This window comes from Lycium ferocissimum, chromosome 6 (assembly GCF_029784015.1).
Source record: "Lycium ferocissimum isolate CSIRO_LF1 chromosome 6, AGI_CSIRO_Lferr_CH_V1, whole genome shotgun sequence".
Lineage (NCBI taxonomy): Eukaryota > Viridiplantae > Streptophyta > Magnoliopsida > Solanales > Solanaceae > Lycium > Lycium ferocissimum.
Genome location: NC_081347.1, coordinates 61467128 through 61490101, shown reverse-complemented (window position 1 = coordinate 61490101; position 22974 = coordinate 61467128). Strand labels below are relative to the sequence as shown.

General features: G+C 35.0%; 1 pseudogene; it reads right to left on the bottom strand.

The window, feature by feature from the left end:
* Positions 1-19254: 19254 nt before the first annotated feature.
* Positions 19255-21898, bottom strand: LOC132061488 (toMV susceptible protein tm-2-like; annotated as a pseudogene).
* Positions 21899-22974: the final 1076 nt, after the last annotated feature.

Genomic DNA, 22974 nt, shown 5'->3' with positions numbered 1-22974 from the left:
TATGGAACTATGAAACCCTATTCTAGTCTAATTGTGATAGTTTTATTTATGGTAAATTATAATTATGGTAATATAGGATTTGTAGTCCTATTAAAATAGGGTTATCTTATTAGATTAGGAGAAGGAAGACCTTACTTCCATATAAGGAGGTCATTATGATGAATACAAAGCAGAAAGAATTCTCCCATTATTCTTGTCTCTCTAAATCCTTGTCCCTCTCTCGATTTTAACATCGTATTAGAGCAAGGTTTATTCAAAGCTGTGCAAGAAGAACGTGTGAGATAAATTGCATAAAAATTGGAGGACCGGAGTGAAATCATGGCTTTTGCCATACAAGGAAGAAACCCTTACCGTGACCAAGATAAAGGAAAAAATGATGGTGCATTCTGCACATATTGCAAGAGATCCGGACATATTGTTGATAGATGTTTTTGACTTATTGGTTATCCATATTGGTGGCCAGGAAATAAAAAAGGAGACGAGAAAACTGGAGGAAAAAGACGAGGACAGTAACAACAACAAAGGGGTGGATCGGGATCCGATCGTGGAAGAGGCAACTACCGGGCTAACACCATGGTTGTCAAAGAAGGAACTCAGGCGGAGATAGGATCGGTGAACACAAGTGGGATAGGACCTCACAATTTGATCGACGATATCTGAAAGATTGTGATTCACGTGTTGAATTCTCAAGAAATAAACTCAAATGTTAAGATGGATAATAAGACTGAAAACTCATCCTGGATTATTGACGCTAGAGCTACCAATCATGTGATCGATAATCCGAAGGAACTGAGTAATCAACGGGACATTCCTAAGTGTCCGGTTGGGCTTCCGGTTGGAAGTAGCTCGGTGGCCACGAGAGAAGGAACACCCAGGTTGAAGGAGAGGATATGGTTGAAAAAATGTCCTTTATGTTTCGAATTTGACATGCAATTTAACTTCTGTATCACAACTAGTTCATTATTTAGATTGTGATGTGACATTTAATAGAATTATGTGTGCTATACTGGACTCTACCACGAGGAAGCTGATTGGAAAGGGTGAGCGTTGATGTGGACTTTACTATTTTCGGTGCCGCTGATACAGGCTATGAAGGTAGAGGCAGTTGATTGATTCGATCTTTGGCACAAAGAGTTGGGTCATCCTTCTACACAAGTAACGAAGTCTATTACTGCATTAGGCTTAAAGGAGAGTGGCAATAGATTGGATAAATAATTTGATGTATGCCAACAGGCAAAGCAAATGATAAGTGTTTTTCCTTTAAGTGATAATATTGCTTCGGATACTTTTGAGATGATTCATTGCGATTTATGGGGACCATAGAGAACGCCTTCCTCTTGTGGTGCTTCATATTTTTTTTTTACTATTATGGATGACCGTTCACGAGCCGTGTGGATCTTTCTCTTACTTGAAAAGAAAGAAGTTGTTACATCCCGTATTTTCAAAAGTTAAGATGCGTCGCAGTAAATCCACATAAGTTGGAAGGGATTAAGGTCATACATAAGGTTATAGATGTTGGACGTCATAAGTTTGATGAGTTCCAAAGCCGTTATATGTATAGCCTGGATATGGGTTTTCTTTTAAGTGAAACCTTTTTGTAAAAATTTGGCAAGTATGATTTCGGGTATTTACGATTATTACTACTTCCGGATATGCTTTAAATTATACACATTATATATCAGGAATTTTGTAAATGAGATTTTCTTTATTATAAAGATAAAGTTATTTTCTCATAAGAAAAGAAAGCTATCTTTTAACCTTTTGAGAACTTATAGTACAAAAATTGTACTCTTGATATTATGCTGGGAAAAATTAGAATTTGATAAAACATATTTTTGTAAATATTTTACTAAAATATTTGTGTATGTATTAATTTTATAGGATACTCATAATTTACTAATATTTCAATAGTAGTACTTCAAAGGATGAAGTAAATTAAAAATAATAGCATTATGTGTTCATATTGATATGATGAGTCATATCCTTTGGAATGCAAAACATGTCAAGCTTGGATCTTATATTTAGTGTGTGAAATGTCATTTAATGCAAGGGTGGTTTCCTTTTCCTTTTTATCTTATTCCAGAACCTTATTTCGTTAACCTTTCTCTAAATTTAGCCAAGTTGCTACAATTTTTTATTTCCAATTAGTAAAAGTAGTGGTACATCATTCGTTATCCACTTTCACGCATCATTCTATTTTCAACTTCATGTCATCCTTGATGTTTCCATATACTTCTTAATATACATTGGTATGGACTATATTTGGGAGCACCAAATTATTCTTGGAATATAGTTTGTGTATGTTGTTGTTGTTGATGTTCTAATTCTTGATGTTGAGTTGAGGAAGTGATAAAAGTAGGGTAGATGCTGCCCGATTCTTTATAGAAATGAGTTATCATTTGATATACATGATAGACTAGCGCCTTCTAAGTTGTATATGTATTCCTTTGTTATAGGATTGGCGCCTTAGTTGTGATAAGCTCATTATTGAGTGCGTATTGACAACAAGAGGTATGTGAAGGCTATTTCCTTTCTTTCTTTTGGCACGTCCTTAATGTAAATAAAGCATAATGAACGTCTTGCTCACGATTCCATTCATGATAGCTGAGAATGTCCTTGATTCTTATTCACTTCTTGACAGTCGAACTTTTTAAGAGTATTGTAAAGTTATTACTCATATCCCATGTCTCTGGATGAGTCGTTGATATACTTCGTGATAGTGTAATGTATACGATGATAGTTGGAGCACAAAGCTACCTTATATTCCAGTAAAACCAGACACTTTCTTTTAATGAGAGGATGAAGCTAATAAGACGAATATGGTTGGTAGACGTCCTGACAAGGTATAGTTTTTCAAATGTTTATGTTACGCTTCCCAGGGAACTCTTATGTACTTATTAGTTACTCGATATTAGGAGAATTAATGGTAATCGTAGTGCTACTTGTGTGAATTGAAGTTGGATCGGGTTGCACGTTCCGCAACACATGCATTGAAATTGGATCGGGTTGTACGTTCCGCAACACATGCATTGAATATGGATCGGATTGCACGTTTCGCAACACATGCATTGCATATGGATCGGGTTGCGCACCGCAACATTTGTATTGAGGCTTGGGTCGGGTATAGCTATTTTAGTAAACTAATCAAGGCCACAATATTGTACATAGATATACATGAGATTACGAAAGTATAACAAGGTACATGAGTATATGTGTTAAGACTTATATAGATAGGTCAGAAGTGCCAGGTTCCACTCTTATCTTTCCTCTTCATGCTACATGGTTGTTGTATTATATTTCTGCCTTACATACATAGTACATTCTTCGTACTGACCGTCCCATTGCCTGGAGGCGCTGTGTTTCATGCCACGCAGGTTTAGACAGACGAGGTGAGGACCATTCACAGTAGATTGCCTTTAAAGTACAGTGTGTGGTTGGTGAGCTCTATCTCTTCCTGGAGCATTTCCGAGTCAGGGTTGTATATTATATTTTGAATTATGGGTCTATCGGGGGCCCTGTCCCGATTTACATACTTTGGTTATGTCCTTAGAGGCCTTTACGTGCGCATCCGTGTATAGCCGTGTTTTGTACGTAGTACAATCTCTTAGCCATATATATATATATATATATATAGATATTTATATATATACATATATGTATATTTATATATATACATATATGTATATGTATGCGTATTCTGGGAATGATATTTACAGAGGTATAAGTTGACCTTGTGATCAGATGCTTAGTTTTGTATGGCATTATACTCATAAGTTGCCCTCATTGGCCTTATTCATCTTTCGAGACATAGATGATGCGAGTTATAGTTTGGTTCGCTCGACATTAATTAGGTGTCGGGTGTCAATCATGCCTCACCAAGGTTGGGGTGTGACAGAAGTGTCCCAAACCTTGAAGAATTTCTAAGCTTTTGTGGAGAGGCAGTTCGGAAAAAGGGTGAAAATAGTTAGAAGTGATAACGGAATGGAGTTCACATGTATGAAGATTTAATTCTTCGAACATGAAATTCTGTTTCAAATATCTTGCACATGGACAGCTCAGCAGAATGTAAAAGTCGAAAGAAAACACCGCCACATTCTTAATGTGGCGCGAGCATCGAGATTTCAGGGTCATCTTCCGATAAAATTCTGGGATACCCCTATGGACAGAAGGGTTGGAGATTGTATGACTTAGAGAACGATGAATATTTAGTCTCAAGAGATATGGACTTCTATGAGACTAAGTTTCCCTTTGCCAAGAGATCAGGTAACTTAGTCAACAACATAGAAGTGATACCGGATGAAAATAAGGAAGAAAGAAACCAACACGATTTCGAACAAGACCAGACTAATAATGTAGGTACAAACGAAACTCGAATGGAAGAAGTACGGACACTGAATATTGAACCTACGGATCAGCCAGAATTAGACCAGACAGATGTCAGTCCAAATAGTGAAAGCATGGAGGAAGTACAAATGGAGGTATTCGGGTTAGTGAAATGCCACCAGAGGAACAATTGGGTCAGAGTAAATGTCAGAAGCATGAATCGATTCGGTTGCGCGACTACATCACTGAAACATTCTGAAAAGAAAGTCCATTAACTTGTTCGTTTGATCCTCAACAACCCTCATGTGAACCTTATCCTTTAGCCAACTACATATCATGTGATAATTTTCCTCGCAACACCAAAGGTTCCTTGCTGCAATTACCAGGGAAACTGAACCAAAACCTTTTCGGTGGCAATGAAAAAGGAACATTGGAAAATAGTCATGCAAGCAAGAGATCCAAGCGTTGAAGGATAATGGAACACGGACACTAGAAACTTTACCACTGGATAAGAAAGCACTCGGATGTAGATGGGTGTACAAAATAAAGTACAACTCTGACGGAACAATCAAGCGATATAAAGCTCATCTGGTCATCTTTAGAAATAAATAGGAGGAAAGAATGGACTCAGAACGAAACTTTTGCTCTGGTTGCTAAGGTAGTAACCGTCCAGACCTTTCTAGCAATTGTGTCTGCGAGAAATTGGGAGTTGCATCAGATGGATGTGCATAATGCCTTCTTGCACGGGACCTTACGGACGAGGTTTATATGAAATTGCCACTAAGATTTCGCGTTCCTGATCCGGGGCAAGTATGTCGACTCCAAAAATCTTTGTATGGTTTGAAGCAAGCTCCAAGGTGTTGGTTTGCGAAATTGTCAAGTGCTTTGATGAAATATGGGTTCAAACAGTCGTACTCAGATTATTCTCTATTCACTATGCACCAAGAAGGTATGTATCTTAATGTCTTAGTCTATATGGATGACTTGATTATCTCCGGAAATGACCATAGTGCCATTGAACGATTCAAAGACTATCTCCGCACATGTCTTCACATGAAGGATTTAGGCCCTCTAAAGTATTTTTTCAGAGTTGAAGTTGCACGCGAACCAACTGGGTTATTTCTCTTTCAACGAAAATATACCTTAGATATAATCTTTGAGTCCAGTTTACCAGGAGCTAAACTAATCAATATTCCTACGGAGAAGAATCACGGTTTGGCGTTGGCCAGAGGAGCCCTTTTGGAAGATCTGAAACCATACCAACGTCTGGTCAGTAGACTCATATACCTCAGTTTTATGAGACCTGAGTTGTCATATTGCATACATGTTCTGTCCCAATTCATGCAAAGAATCGAGGGAAGCACACTGGAACACTGCTCTCCGTATGGTGCGCTACTTAAAGAAGAACACAGGACAAGGTATTGTGATGAGAAAAGATTATGATCTCCGAGACAAGGTATTCGTGATGAGCGTTGACTCGAAAATCACTTATGGTTTATCTCCCTCGATAATTCACCCATATCATAGAAAACACGAGAAGCAAAGACATTGTCTCTCACTTGTCAGCTGAGGCAGAATACAGGTCAATGGCAATGACATTCTGTGAATTGAAATGGCTAAAGGGAATCTTGCATAGTTTGGGCATTGAACATAAATCTCCGATGAAAATATACCGTGATAGTCAAGCGGCATTGTATATTGAACGAAATTCGATGTTTCATGAATGGACTAAACACATTGAAGTCAGCAGTCATTATATCTCAGATGCACTCCAATCCGATATAGTACTTCCTAGTCATGTGTCAACTGGTGAACAATTGGCCGATGTGTTTACAAAGGCTTTGGGAAAATCTTAGCATCAATATTTGACTGGCAAGTTGGCCATTCAGGACCCTCATGCTCCAACTTGAAGGGGGGTATGGAACTATGGGACCCTATTTTAGTGTAATTGTGATAGTTTTATTTATGGTAAATTATAATTATGGTAATATCAGATTTGTAGTCCTATTACAATAGGGTTACCTTAGTAGATTAGGAGAAGGAAGACCTTACTTTTATATAAGGAGGTCATTATGATGAATACAAACCATAAAAAATTCTCCCATTATTCTTGTCTCTCTCTCGATTTTAACAGGAAGAGTTCCCTTTGAGTAGCCTGTCAACTTACATAAATCTGCCACCTCCTGTGTTGTCATGTTAGCACTGAATATATTATACTTAGGAGCAATAGTAGTCAGGCCTGAGGCATTTGAGAAGGTTCTCAACCCTCTAAGCATCAGCAAAACTACTTGGAATTCACCTTTGCAGAAAAGAAGGACATCATCTGCAAAGATAAAGTGGTTAAGCTTCAAACTGCTGCATTTTATATGGAATTGGAATCCCTCTTGACTGGCTACCACATCCATGATCTTGGAGTAATATTCCATATGCAAATTACAAAAAGGAGGGGGGATATTAGATCCCGCTGCCTCAATCCTCTTTGCCTTTTAATATTGCCATACACCCTCACCATTTATAGCCAGTGAGTATTGGGTAGTGGTTATACAAGTCATGGCCCATTTGATAATTTGCAGGGAAATCCAAAGCATGTAACATTTCTTCCAAAAATCCCCACTCCACTGAGTCATAAGCTTTCTTCAGGTCAATCTTTATAAGGCTGCTTTTTGTACTTTGCTTCCTATTATACAACCTAACCAAGTCTTGGCATATGAGTAAATTTTGCACAATTGTTCTTCCTGTCACAAATGCACTCTGGTTGTCTGAGATAATAGAAGGGAGCACTTGTAACGGTTCGCATTTTCGCAGGTGGGGTTAGCGCTTGGAAAAGCTACTTCGAAATCGTTGGTGCTCTTTCGGACTTTGTTTTAAAAAAGTCGCCACCTAATTTTTAGGAAATTAGAAAAACCAGATTTGAAGAGTTTATTCATATATCGTGAAAAATCCTTCTTAATTCAAAGTTCTAGGTAAGGGTTCTGGTGATCCCCTAGGGAAGGTGTTAGGCACCCTAGTATTAAGGATCCATACTATACGGTTGACCTTCAAATTCCAATGTGTGAGTATTTGCATGAACTGTTTATTTGGTGTTTATTTCCCGTATTATAAAAATCTGTCATTTTGCATATCATTTTGAAAAAAGAACTAAATGTATTCCCTTTACATATAGGGTATTTAGGTTCGGATTTATAATATCCGGATACAATTAGTCCCTCTTATATATAAGGATAGTATTAGTTTTTTTGTAAAGATAAAAAGTTCATTTATTTTTAACGTATGAGATAAATAAATTTTGTTCATCCTTGGCTCATACATGGGCCGGATTAATCCTTTTTATACGTTTTTAGAATGTCCTTATCTAAAACTTTGTGTTTTCAAATGATTTATATAGATTTTATTTTTATAAGAAGTTGCTTATGTTGACATTCAATTTTGACCCTCCTTTCTTCCAACTTGTTTTCTCGAGCCTCTAAATTAGTAAAATATCAAAAATCTATTTTTTACCACTATTTTATTACTGCTACAACTATTATTAGTACTATTATAATTATTGCTATTATTATTATTATTATTAATAATGTTGTTGGTTACTACTACTATTATTTTTATTACTATATACGTATCTACTATTATTACATAATATGGACATAAGATCTTTGAGAAATTTAGAAGCCAAGGAATATGGAAGGAAGGATTCTAGGTCCAAATTTAAGTCCAGAGCCTCTTTATTTCGACCAAGAAGCTACAGCCCATTTCATCTAAGCCCAGCAAAGTAGACTCTTTAGCAGCCCATATGAAATTACTCTACCCAAATACTATCATTTTCTCAAGGCAAAACTAGGGTTTCACTTTGGCTATCCAAACGGCGCCGCTGACTCTCTTTCTTCTTCGACACAATAATCCACCTATCTTCAACCATGGTCAGAAGATTGCACACCCTATTTCGAGTAAGATTCATCTTTTTCTCAAAAGGACGCTCCCTCTTTCATATTTGACCGAAACTATTCGAAACATAGACATACATGTCATCTTCACTCGATTTTTCACTCTGCTTTCTTCCCCTTTCGGACCAATTTGACCATGTCCAACGTTCGGATTTAAAAAATCCAAATTCAAAATCCCGCCCAAAAATCGCAACGCATACCCTAATCTCCTCCTATAAATACAACCTTATATCTCCAGCAAAGAACAAGCTTTGGCTGCCGCTACTTCCAAATATTACTCCTTCAAACTCTACTCTTAATCTCGATTTATTTTCAAGCAAAAGCCAAAGCCCCGTTCACTGCACCCGCAAAAGGTACATCTACCACCTTTTCTCTACTTTTTGTCTATGTGATATAATGCTCTCTGTGTCTCAAGAAAATTATGTCTTAAGGGCATTTTTGCTTAGCTTAGATAATAATTAGAAATGACGTTAGAAGATGATTTCTATAATTAAAAGGCTCAAGTTTTCAAGGTTTCAAATAAAGTTTATCACTGTTGCGGTGTGGTGCATCTGTTCATTTTATACATATATAAGGAAGTAGTATATAGTTTACTGTTTTATGAAAAGGACTAACCATTTGGTCTAAAATTGAATAAGAATACTCTTAATTAGTTAAAGTCTTTGTTGAAACCAAATGTGATCTTGTTTGCCTTATCGTGTTTATTATCAATATATTAAGAACAAGTGTTTTTTCTCCAATCTTGTTTCCCTGTCTTCGCTCTTTATCTTTGTGATAAATGCTATGCCTATTTTAAGAAATTGTGTGCCGAAAGTAATTCTTTCCTAGTCTTTTATCTAAAAGAAGAAAGCAATAAGATTATAATGTTAAGAGCTTAAGTTTAACAATGCATGTAGTTAAATAATGACTTGTTGTATATTTATATTTGAGTACTACAAGTAGAGGTAATGGATTTGAGTTCTCCTTAAGATCTAGTCATTGTTATGATAACTCATGGATGTTTAAATGACTATCAGACATTATGTGTTTAGAATTAATCACCTTTGATATATGTATGTTTTGAAATGTTTCCTCCCTGCCTAAGTGTCCTTTGGTTTGTTTAACTACTTTAGTTGAGTTTAGGTGAATCAAATCTCCTGGGGAGTGACAAAGCTAGTTAAATGTTATTTCTTTTCATTTGGTTAAATCCTAATGCATAAGATCTTGTAATCAAAGATTATTTATGTTTCACTATGATGAATATGTGAAATATTTTATTTGTTTAACTCTTGTTGGATTAAAGGTTTCTAATATCTTGTCTTCAGCGGTCATGTATGTTTATTTAATTAACTATCCAATCCTCGATGTTAGCTAATCCCTTTTCATTTTGTTGTTTCGCATGATCACCGGAGCCGAAGAGTCTCACTTGAGACTCAACGACGCCACGCGGAGCCGACACGACGTCATTTCCTCCTTGTTTCTGTCGAACAATGAAGCTGGGCAATTTACCATCCCCAGAAAATTGGATGGAAAACATGCTTATCATCTTATGTCTTTTTGTTGTTCTTTTCTTCCTGTTTGCTAACTTATGAGTTTGTGTGCCGAAAACTTAATTGCTATGGGATTGACAGTTAGACTATCTAATTATTTAGATTTTTTCTACATCCCGATATTAATAGGATATTCATCATGTTGAGGATAACACTTGGATGTAAAGATTAAGTAGTAATAGTAGCTACCCTGACCCTGTTTTCATCTAGAAATATGTTTAAGGCTTTTAACTTTGAAGACATACTTGGAAAACAATTTTGGTTTTGGATGTGGGCAATACGTTTCTATTACGCAACTTTTTAGTTCAAAATCTATTTTTGTAAATAATTCTACCACTATCTAGTCTATTGAAAAGGTTTAAATTTTAGCTTACTTTTGGGAAAATAACGTGCTAAACTTTTACCCATTTTTGTTTCAAACACCTTTTTGAGAATTAAGCCTTTAAATTTAAAAGCAGGACTTTTCAAATGACTTACAATTTTGATATTATTTCATCAACAAAAAGTATTACTTAGCACTTATGTTTTAACGATCTTTCAAAGCCTAATTAATTCACTTAAGTTTGATCGGTTAATTGTATTTAACGGATCTTAAAGGATGCTTACTACCTTCCCTTTAGGATAATTAGAACCCTTACCTAAATTATATAGGTTAAGTAGGCTTTTAAATTAGAGTTAATTTAGCATTACTTTAGGTGTCCTAATTCACCTTTAAAATAATTAGGTGGCGATTCTTTGCATAATTAATTAGGAATCATCAATATATTGTACACCATTTTCACCCGGTTAAAATGGGGTATAATAGCTTATATAACCAAACCAATTTTTTGGTCCTGGAATTTTTTTAAACCTAAAGCCCAATTATTTGTAAAATAAAAGTAATATTTTGACGTGGGCTTTGGCCCAAATTTATGTTTTTTCTAAAAAAAACAGTGTTTAGGTCTGTTGGGTTTTTAGCCTAGAATCTTGTTTTCCCTTTTGTTACTAGGAGTGGGCTCAGCCCAAAATGCATTTTTTCTTCCTTTTTTCTGATTTTTTTTTTTTTTTTTTTTTTTTTTTTTTTTTTTTTGTTAAGTAGGACTTAAAAAACATAATTTTAGATTGGGCCTTAACCCCCCAAAATTCTCATCTTTCGACTGGGCCTTAGTCCGGAAAAAGACTTGTGTTTAGTACATGAACACATTATGTGTGTGTATATATATGTATGAATTTGAAACCATTTTCTGGTCAGACTTAAGAGAAAATCTATTTTTTAGAAAAAATTGACTTTTAAGGAAAAAATAAAAGCTCTTTTTCTTTTAGAAACATCAAATTTGTTTTTCTTCATTAGAAAAATGGTAACAGTCTCCCATAAATGATGTATCCCTTTTACCCTTTCTACTGATTTACTTAGCCATTTTTACTCTTTCCAAAATCGTTTATGTATTAAGCCGGGGTTTTGAAAATCGCGTGGAGACCTAAAGTCGAGCTAAACGCCGTATGTACCATTTGCCCAAGATGTCTAGTTCAAACCATAATGATTCCAGTAATAGTGTGAGTTGTTTTACAAATAAAAATACAATACAACATTTAAACAACAAAAGAAACTAGCATAATATATAATTAATGGAGAAGGGATAGATTAGGGGTGTACCAAACCCCTAGTTAACCATTTTTACCCATGGTTGGGCCTTTCTGTCATTTTCACTCATGACTGGGCATTTAATATATATTAGATTCCCTTTTCTCTTATTGGACTCAATAATTTCGAAGGAATTTCCCTACTGAGCCTTTGGCCCAATAGGGTGGCTGGACTTCGGCCCAAATGGCCATGTAGTGAGAGAAGGAAAAAGAAAGAGGACCCAGGTTAGTCTACATTTATGAACCTATCACACATATCATTAGACATATATATACATATATCAAATTTGTTACAAGGTGCACAATTAAGGCACTCGATTGTATACTATTGGCCTCACTGATTTGGAACTCATACCATGCAAGGGAAAAGGTTGTCACCACTCGTATTCCCGATGCCGCACAAGTTCCAAGGGGTTTCATGAACTCCAGGCATGGCTGAACATCGGGGAATGGCTAACACATATTCCCCAAACCACCTCAACTCCCTTAACCAGTGTTGCCATAGGATACAATCAGAGCTCCATAATTGTGCACAAGCATCACCACGTATGGAAGTAATTTAATTACAAACAATACTAAAAAATAAACTCAAAGTCATAATAAGGAGACTGAGACAGATATGGCAGTGTAATGATATGAAAAATAACTTAACAACTTCGAAATACTTAATCAATAAATGAACCAAACGAAAATCATCCTCTTTTTTCTTTGCCATTGTGGTTTAATGAAAACTGGCCCATTTCTAATTTAACCTGAATTGGGCTTGGCCCAACTGCCTTTTAAAGGAAAATGCATTTGAAAGTTTAAAGCTTCAATGAAGTTTCTATCCCCTTTATTCATTCACATACACCTTATTTATCACTGACATTTTCCTCTGTATACACATAGTATACTATGACATACACATGTGATGTGTATATCAAGTGTATACCATATGTATATCCCTCTTCCTTTTCATTGACCTAAGCATAGCCTATGTATATTCATAATCTTTATGTTTGAATTTTAGACTCAAGATCATTCCATTCACTTAATTAGTCCCTGCCCCTTACAACAGTGTCCAAATATAAAAACCAAAGCTGATTCAAGTCTAGCTTGATTCCTATACATATCAAATAAATGATTCACTAGCTTCACATATTAGCAGTCCTCATGGCAATAGGTGTGAGAACTAATTAATGCAATAACAAAGCACAATAGAGAGATGCAGGTGAAAAGAAACAATCTAACACATTACAACTTATGACCACAAAGAAGGGTTGGAAAACCAGGAGTCTAAATTAAAATTACACTAAATGAATTGAAGCTGAGTAAATTAGATTCCTAGAGAAACCCACATAAATGAGCCTTTGGTTTAATCAACAGTAGTAGGAGCATATACACAGCTAGATTTCATGTGAGTTGAAACTTAAGTAAAAAAAATAAAAAAATAAAAAAAAGGAGCAGCTATGTATATCACCAAGCCTCACAGGGGAATGACATAAGGTTTCAAACAACTCTTTGTAACTCAGAATTTTCTAAACTCCTAATAGGACACTTATTACTAACAGCCTTAAACTAGTCCATTTCCTTTAGAAAGAAAGCAAAAATCACCTTATTGAAACAACTAATTTCTTCTTCCTAATTTCGTAAGTTCCCTCAGACATTCAAACAAGTTAACTTTTCCCACCCCCTTTTCTATTTCCAACCTTTGATAAAATGGTGAGATCAAGGAAGATCAATGTTATATCCCATATTTTGTATGTCGGAACATTTTAAGTTAGTTGCGATAAGCTAAGAACAAGGCTATTTTTTTTCGACATTGTTTTAAGTCCATGAATTGTGTCAATATTAAGGAAAATTTGGGACCAAAAAATGAATTATGGAAAGTTAGGAGTGAAGTTTTGGAAACTTTAATTCATGAAAAAAAATGACCATACTTGTAGGCTATAGACATGTATCATATAGCTATTAGATGACTTGTTAAGTCATCTTCATCATTTTTCATCTCCTAGAAATTTCAAGAACTTGGAGAGAAGATGAAGAGGGCCATTCGGCCATGAAAAAAAAATGGAGGCCCTCAAGTTGTGATAAAAAAAAATAATTTCTTCTAGTTTTCATACCCCTCTCGTCAACAATGGAGTAGTTGTCTTTGAGAGAAAACCATTCATTTTGCTATAAGGACTCCTAGCCAAGTGGAAGTAATGAAGAATGTAAGGTTTAATCTCCTTTTTCATATGTTATGCACATTTCCTCAAACAAAAACATTAAATCAATTCCGTGGCCGTGTGTGTGTGTGTATTGTCACTGAATTCATTATTTGACACAAACTGTAGAAATGGATGAAAACCATGGAATTTGTATGTTGTTTCATCCTAATGTGATGTAGTATTTTTAGGTTGTAAACATGATATGACTTTAAGGTTATAACACACTAGATAATGTGATCTTGATATGAATTTAGAAAATGAAGTTGTAAACTTATTGTTGACATAATTTGTGAATGTGGAAGAAAGAAAGGTGTTGGCAATGTTCTTGTTGAATTGGAATGGTTTCTACCTTGTTTGATCATCCTTGAATCTTGTGTGAAGTTACACCACAACATGTAATCGTCAAAATGTAACGAGTTGAAATGAATATAAAAGTAAGAATTCCCTAGAATGCAATTAATCTTTTATTAACTAAAATATCCTCTTTCTAGATTCAAACTATGGTTATGCTTAACAACAGATTTCGGACGAGACGTAAGTTTGGACTAGCATAAATATATCAGCGAAAAGTAAGTTATCATTGAATATATTCGTTTATGGTCCTTAAATAATCGTATTCTTAATGTAGTCAAATTATGGTCTTTATGTTTTTCAACTAAATTTCAAAAAGTTGTTATTTTCAAAAAAGAGTTTTGTTCCTAAATGATTCCGAAACATCCGTAACTTTCACATAATATACATGAATCTCGAGCCGATTTGTTCGTAAATAAATGACTTACTCCGAGGCGGACTCGGATCATAAGACTATGGTCCCTATGGTTTGAATATGACTATGATCCGCGTTTTTAATCGTCCGAAAGATTTAATCATGGCAAATGACATTCCGGACTACTTCATCGAGTAATTGCATTTGGTTTCTCACTACTTTATTTTTACTTATTTTTAATTATATATATATATATATGATGATAAAATCTCCGAGTCCCTTGCTAGCCCCCCCCCCACTCCCCCTAGGCATGGTATATTTTATATATGTATATTGTGATTTTACTCACCGAGTCCCTCGTAACACACTATATGTTTCTACATGATTTTATAACGGCCTGATATATGTTTTCGAAGGCAAGTCTTATGATTTCCCGTAATTCCCGCATGATCCCGCTTACTATATTTCATGAAAATGAGGTTTAAGGGAGAAATTGGAACCTCGGGGATATGGTTTCAAGAGAGAACGGATATCGGTAAGCGACTAGGGTATTATTACGCATTGTATTAAGGTTTTATGTGTTACGATTCGAGAAAGGTAAAAAGCACCTCCCTTTCGTTATGCATTTGTGTCATGATTTGAGAGCCGCCGTGATTATGAGTATTATGTGAGTCTTTTTTAGTAAAAAGAGAACAAAGCCCCCCATGGTCCATAAGTTGTCATGACACTCATTCATGAATCAAGATAAGCTTGACTCTTCCCTATTCCACCCCATGCCAAGTGGTTCACAAACTGTTTCAAGAGTACGCACAACATCCTCAAACAAAAACATTAAATCAATTCCAGCTTATCACTTATTCATTATTTGACACAAACTCAAGACCACACTAACAATATAGAGATAGACTTCATTAAACAGAGTACAACCTTATCTCCTTAATCTAAGTTACACCACAATACATAGCAAGGTCAAAATGTAATGTCACCCACCAATCTTTTATTAACTAAAATACCTTGTGGTTAAGGTTAGTTTGACAAAGTCAAGCCTATTATATCAATATTCCATCTAAACACCTAGTTGACCACAGAACAAGTTAACAATTTCAATCAATTCACACTTTATTTTACGTATTTTTAATTGCATAAAATCTTAAACCCCCCTCCCCTAGGCTACTTTGAATTCCTTTTAGACATTACCCTTTTGAAAAGATTTGAACATCTTAATCATTTTAGACTTAAGCTTAGACTGAACACCAACCATTAGACTCAAATAGTTCTATTTCATTGATTGACTAATCATTTTAAAGTTGAAGAGAATATTAGATTTGAACATCTTAATCATTTTAGACTTAAGCTTAGACTGAACACCAACCATTAGACTCAAATAGTTCTATTTCATTGATTGACTAATCATTTTAAAGTTGACCCCTTTAAAGACTCAAACATGGGTCATAAAAAAAAGGGGGAAAAGGGTCTGGTGACACAAAAATCTAGGCTAGATCCTGTCTTAACAAACAATCATGCGACACAATCATCCTAGTTATGTCTAGGTGTCCTAATTCATCTTAAATGGTCTTACATCTTCATAAGCCTACACTAGCCTTTAATGGACCACTTGGGAACATATTACCAAATAAATAAACTTTAGCCTCAACCTTCATTTTAGAACTTCTATATCATCTTCTAGAGTTTTATTGTTTCAACTTACCTTCAATGTATAGCATACAACTACTCAAAATTATTTTACTAATCCAGACATATTTAAAACAGACTTAGGTAGACTCAGACCTATTCAAATCCAATTAAGCCTCATTCAATCATGTTCTAGTGCCTTGACCACATCATAAGACTTATATAAGTATGCCTAAACTCTTTAAGCTTGATTTTAATCCAATCATGATCCTTTATTTATCCTAATCATTGGCTTATACCATTAACCATGCCATAAACAAAGTATGTAGACTTAGGAAAGCAGATTAAGCATTCAGATTTACACAATCTCATCAAGAAAACTAGCAACTACCTTAGACTACTCAAGATGGATCATCACAATACTTTAGCAATCTCTCACATTCAAATAAGATTAGCATTAGTCTAGAAGTTCACCAAAATTACTGTTATTAATCATGTAATCATATTTTGTCATGTTTAAGGATTGAGCAGCCAAACAGGACCTTCAACATCTAATAAAGCATACAACAATCTGTACATCTCTATCTATAGAGAAACATCAATAAAATCATTTAGGCTTACACATTCAGTCCATACAAACAACCATTATTAAGGTTAAACATGTCATTTATGAAGGTAAGGAAGTGATCTCTATTTCCAAACATCTAATGAACCTTAAGCATCATTTGGACCAAAGACATTACCACTTAATTGAACCAAAGACAATCTAACAACAAACTAACATCAAACAGACCATTATCAAATAACAAAACTACTGAAAAATAACAAAAATAAGCAAAAGGATAAAATGTTACCTTTTAAAAGTGCAGCCGTGGTCAAGATTGAACTTGAAAGCCTTTTTGTGCTTCCAAAACCCATACTCAGCCACACCAGACTCAAAATAAGTAAGAAACGAATTTTTAGAACAAAGAAAAACCTTAACTTAAGTCAAAGTCTTAAAAATTTTATACTAAGAGGCTTGAATTCGAAGTTTCTAGCCTCTTTTAGTTTTTCCCAATTTTTCTGACTTTTTTTCATGGTGAGGGTGGGGTTCTATTTATAGAACCTCAAAAATTGTTCAAACCCTCAAAATACCGATGTGGGACAACTAATCTTTCCCAGAAAATAACCTTGTAAAGCAAATCTATGGCTCAAAACGTTTGTAACAGTAAGTGAATGGTCAGATCTGAGCCTCATGGGACTTGATCCAAACCATTCACCCCCAACCAATGGAAATCGAGCAAAAAAGAACAGAATACAACAAATAAGACCGCAATAATCAACTTTGACTAAACAATTTCAATAGAAAAAGGATCTATTACCGGTTTTGGAAAGATCTGGGTAAAAACAACCTTTGAATTAATTTGTTACACGTAATAACACTGCAAAAGCTGTGCATCTTTCATTTGTTCTGTGATTTTGCCATTTTTGGGACGAGAGAGAAAGTTAAAGCAGGCGGCGGCGTTAGGGTTTGCAAGAAAGAGGGATGAGAGAGAAGGGAAAGGAAAAGGGGTCTTTTGTTTTGAATAATGAAAAGGGGATATACCCATTTATCTTTACACGGGGTTGGGCCGAGTCTTGGCCTATTTTGGGCTGGACTCGGTCCAAGTCTTAAAAATATAAGGCTGGCCCCTTTTTTGTAGTGTATACATATATATATGTATACCTAGTGTATACACGTGTATATATAGAGTAAAATACGTAATTTAATAATCAGATAAAATTAAAATATTGATTATTGGTAATAATATTCCAATTATAAACAAATTAGGGCATAATTAACCTATTAAAATAATTTTAAAAAAATGGCCAACTGTGTAAAAATGGGCTTAATTTTGCGAATATGACCCTAATTAGTTCTAATCCAACTTATTATTTCAATTATGGCCATATTTGGCCTAATTAGCAGATTTTAAAATTAAATTGCATTAATGACCTTAATTAATTTGAGCCAATGAATTTGGTTATTTCAATTAAGGCCATTAAGAGGCTAATTCTACAAAAATGACCCCAATTCCTGAAACCATGAATTGGTTAAACTAATTGTGGCCATAACAAAATAATCAAATAATTTAAAAATCAATTTGCAATAATGACCACCTAATTGATTAATTAAAACATTGATAGATAATTATAAATAATTTTGACAAATTATGCACTTATACAAAATTTAAAGATTAAGGGATGAATTGGTTAGTTATTTTAACTAGTCAAACTCCTTGAATTGAAAGTATTTGCTAATTTTGGTTTTTGACAATTTAAACAATTAAAATAAATGATCATTATTTTTTTTAAACAAAACGCCCTTTTTCCTTGATTAAATCTAATAAGTATCTCATAAATGTCATAAAGGGCTCCAACTAATTTCTAAATAATTTGTGATGCCATAAAAATCTTTTTATCAATTTAAAGGAGTAAAATATTGACTTGAACAATTTATATAAAATTATCTAAACCCTTTAAAGTGCACAACTCATTTTATTTATTATCCAAGTATTCTGAGTGATTAAAATAAACTACGGGAGGTCAAAAATTAGGTGTCAACAGCACCAACTTCAATCTGACACAAAACCTTAGAGATGATTTTGTATATTGTGTTACAACATGCTATTACTCTATAGCCACCTACTGCCTCAACATGATTACTCTTTGGGACCAATCTGATGATGGCATTATTCCAAGCTTTCAGAATTTTCGTAGAATAGAAAAACTCCTTCACCCCATCAACCAGATCTTTCTTCACAATCTCCCAACAATCCTTATAAAAGTGGCTTCCAAATCCATCAGGACCAGGTGCCTTGTCCCCATTTATAGCCCACAACGCTTGTTTGATCTCAGATTCTTCAACTGGCCTGGCTAGCACATCTCTCTGTTCCATGGCAACAGTAGGCCCCCTTCTTACTGTTGCACTATAAACATGTGTTCTATATTACTATAGAAGTTGGTGCATGCCCCATAAATCCCCTGCATATCAGTTTTGAGCATGCCATCTGAGTCTCTGATGGTAAAGATTCCATTTGCACTTCTTCTTACTTTTAAAACACTGTGAAAGAATTTAGTGTTCAAATCTCCATACTGAAGCTAGTGCATTTTGCACTTCTGTTGCAAAAACTGTGTTCTTGCTAGGCTCCAAGTCTCATACTCCTTCAGCAATTGCATTTCTTCAGTGATGAGTTGCAAGTCATTAGGCCTCAGTTGCAGTTATGCTTGACACTTCTGCAGTTTCTTTTGTGCCTTCTCAGTATTAGTTTCCACTTTACTGAACCTTTCCCTGTTAATAGCTTTGACAACCTCTTTAGTCTGTTTAACTTGCCAATCACTTGGAACATTTTTGTACCAGTAATGTTTCTCTCCCAACTCTGATTTGCTCATACCTTGAAGTCAGGTGCCAGATTCTATATCTTGAAATACTTGAATCTGTGTACATTCTGAGATATCCCGAACTCCTAGTGTATTATACCAAGATAGTGTTCAAATAGCCTCTCACTAGCATAGTGGACCTCAGATATTGGTAAGGCAGTTATCCATTCACCATTTATAATTACTCTGTCTCTTCTACTATATACTCTAATGGATCTGGAGGGCATGTTTCAGAGTAAGCTTGACGAAATTTAGAGGGCATGTTTCAGAGTTGATGGGCATTATTCAGAGCCCATCAAAATGCAACTTGATAAGATTTTGATATGAAAACAAGTTTATTTTCTCGCTCGTGTGACTGGAAAATTTGAGCTTCAGATTCTCCAACGTCTTTGAAAGCATAATTGGCACAGGGATTGATACTGATAATATCTTAATGGTAGAATCAGATACTTCTTTTATACCCAGTTTTCTTAATTTGATCAATCGGTGCAACAATCTTGGTTGAATAAAATCATCAAACCATATCACAGTTTGTAGATTATCAGGCAATGAGTCCATGTTGTTTGGGCAAAATGGGCTTACAGAAAAGAGACTGTTAGATGCCCTAATATCTCTACAACGAAGATGTCTCAATTGTTTCGACTCCCAAACACTCGAAGGAAGTCCAATGATGCTCTTTCCAACATCTAGGGTCTCTAGACATTTGATCTTGACAATACTATTTGGCAGTTTCTAGTCATTCGCCCCTCCAATCTTAGATAACGTAAGCAACTCATGTTCCCAATCTTGTTTGGGATAGTGACATGTTGATAAAGATTTTAAGGCATAACTACAACCAACACTTGCAATAATTTGAAGTCAAGATGATCCTTTTGAGAAAATATGTGGCGAAGGTCTTTTGTGAAACAAAAAAGTGCGCGAAGCTTCTTAGGCTTAGAATTTGAACAAAAGAACTCATTCATGACATTGTCAGAGTATAATGTAATCTTTTTCAGTCTAAAAACATTGTCGGGATCACCAAACGCATTGTGCTCAGTTTGAAAAAAGTTAGTTTCCTTGCCCAATACAACGCACAAACCATGTAACAAGTCATGTATGTGACGGCTTGAAATTCTTCCATCATATGTTCTTTTGGAAACTTGAATCAAGTTTCTAGAAACCAAATCAGTTAGGAAATTATCCGCCAAATCTTCTGTCTCTCGCTTATTACCACTATTTACTACTATCAACTTCTTAGCAATCCAAATATTTGTCAAATCAGAAGCAAGAATTTCATTGTCCTCAGGTAAAAGGCCAAAGTACATGAAACATGGCCTTAGTGTAGTGGGCAAATCATTGCAACTCAGAGCCAATACCTTAGCACATCCATCTTGAATTTTATTATCCATACTCTCAAGTATCCCGTTCCATGCATGTTCAGTTCTTTCTCTTGCCCTCAATATGCCTGCTGTCACCACGATGGCTAGTGGTATACCTCCACATCTCTCAACTAAATTTCTACCAATATTTACCAAGGCTAGTGAAGCATTGGCCCAACTATTATTATGAAAATTAAAGATTTTCTTGGTAAATAGTTCAAAGCTTTTCTCTAAATCTAAGGGTTCCAACACGTGATGCGAGAAATCGCCTCCAATGCATCCGCCTATATTACTATTCCGAGATATGATAATTATCTTACTGCCAATTTTTAAATCACATTCAGGAAGGACAAGCTTCAAATCATCCAAAATTTCAACATCCCAAATGTCATCTAAGAGAATAACATACCTTTTTCTTTTCAAAAGTAATTGTAGGTTGCCCTGCAAATTATCTTTCCTTTCCCCTTCCATCACTCCAACTTGTTGGGCTATGTCAAGTAATATTTCTCCCGCTATTGGCTGTTTTGAAATGTAGACCAGTCCCGAACACTCAAATTGATCACGGACATGTCCATAAAGTTTCTTGGCAAGAGTTGTTTTTCCTAGATTGGGCATACCAAACTATCAAAATTACTCCATATTGTAAATCTTTATCAAGTAACTTGGCCTGTAGCGTACTGGAGTCATCATCCAAAGTCATGGCCTCGATTTCATCAGCATGAAGGAATAATTTTCTCCGCTCCAACGGAATGCAATCATGCTGATTATTATTACTATTACTTGTATGTATGATGTAAGTTGTTCTAACATGATCGATATCAACAACCCTTATTTTTATCTTCTCAATCTCCATAGCAAACTCATAGGCAAAACAAGCACAACGGAATATGCAAGCCGTCTTAAGGCAACAAATTGCGCCTTTGCAGTTGTTGGATTGTGGAATTTTTGGATGGAACTCATCTAAGAGATCTTCCACATCACCTGCCAGTTCTTGAATATCTTTTACTAAATTTTTCACCCTTGAATCACCTCCAACTACCTTGTTCTTTGCATCGTCTATGTATGATCTAATGTGTCTCATTTCTCTCTGGAGCCAATCGATGCCCTCTTTCAACCAATATAAATGACTCCCTTTTTGTAAGAGTAGATTTCCAGCTATTTCTGCAAAGAATTTCAGCCATTTTTTCCCTATTTTTTCCTTTCTTTTTCAGTAGCAAGAAAACTTCTAAAACTGAGGATAAGTAATAAAGAAAAGAAGAGAAAAAGAGGAAAATAAAGATCACTCAGATTCCACAAGTCTCCTATTGCCAAGTAGTATACGAAAGAAGATAGAAAGAGCTTAGAAATTAGAATAAAGGGACCACGTCAATTATTAATATGTAATCAAATCTTTAACCCAAAACTTAAAAATTTACTAGTAAAGAATGTTTACACCAAATCGATGAATGCAAGATATGTTTTTGAGGGTCTACTAGAAACATCTTATTTACCTCACAAGGTAGGGGTAAGGTCTGCGAACACTATACTCTCCCCAGACCCCACTTTGTGGGATTTCGCTGGATATATTGTTGTTGTATACACTTACTTATCACTATAACTACAATTAACTGATGTGTCTTCACACACTCATTCTTAACTTTTAAAGTTAAATTTATTAATTTAATGTAAACATCCGGTGCGGGCAAGTTTTTATCTAGAAATATTGCTTTAAAAAATTTTGAACTTTTTTAAATAATAAGTGTTAGACACAGTTGTTAATCTTTGTTAATCATGTTGGCGTTTGATATGCTTTGATTGTTATTTGTTAGTGTCTTTGTTAGAGGAGGAGGGGAGAGTGTTGGCAGCGGGTTCGACTGCAAATTCCGTAGCTTTAATTCAAAATTTGTATTTATTTTAGAAATTAATTCAATATTTATAAATTATTAATTTAAAATTCAGTAACTTAAAAGACTATCTAGAATTTTAAACATATAAACTTAAAAGATTGTCTAGAATTGTCCAGCTAGTGCTCACTTACTTTTTTTGATGTGTAAATTATTGTTCATGTTGAAGCATGAACAGATAATGTACGAGTGGTCATAGTTTCTTCCATCATCATAAATCAAACAAGGTGTGATAAGAAAAAATAAGTGGTCGTAGTTTCTTCGAGTCCGGAATCTAAATGACCCAAAAAAAGAGGATTTGAACCAAAATACACCCACCCCCCCCCCCCCCCCCAAAAAAAAAAAAAAAAAAAAAAAGAGTTACCATAGTACCTTTAAAGCAGGAATTTACTGCGTT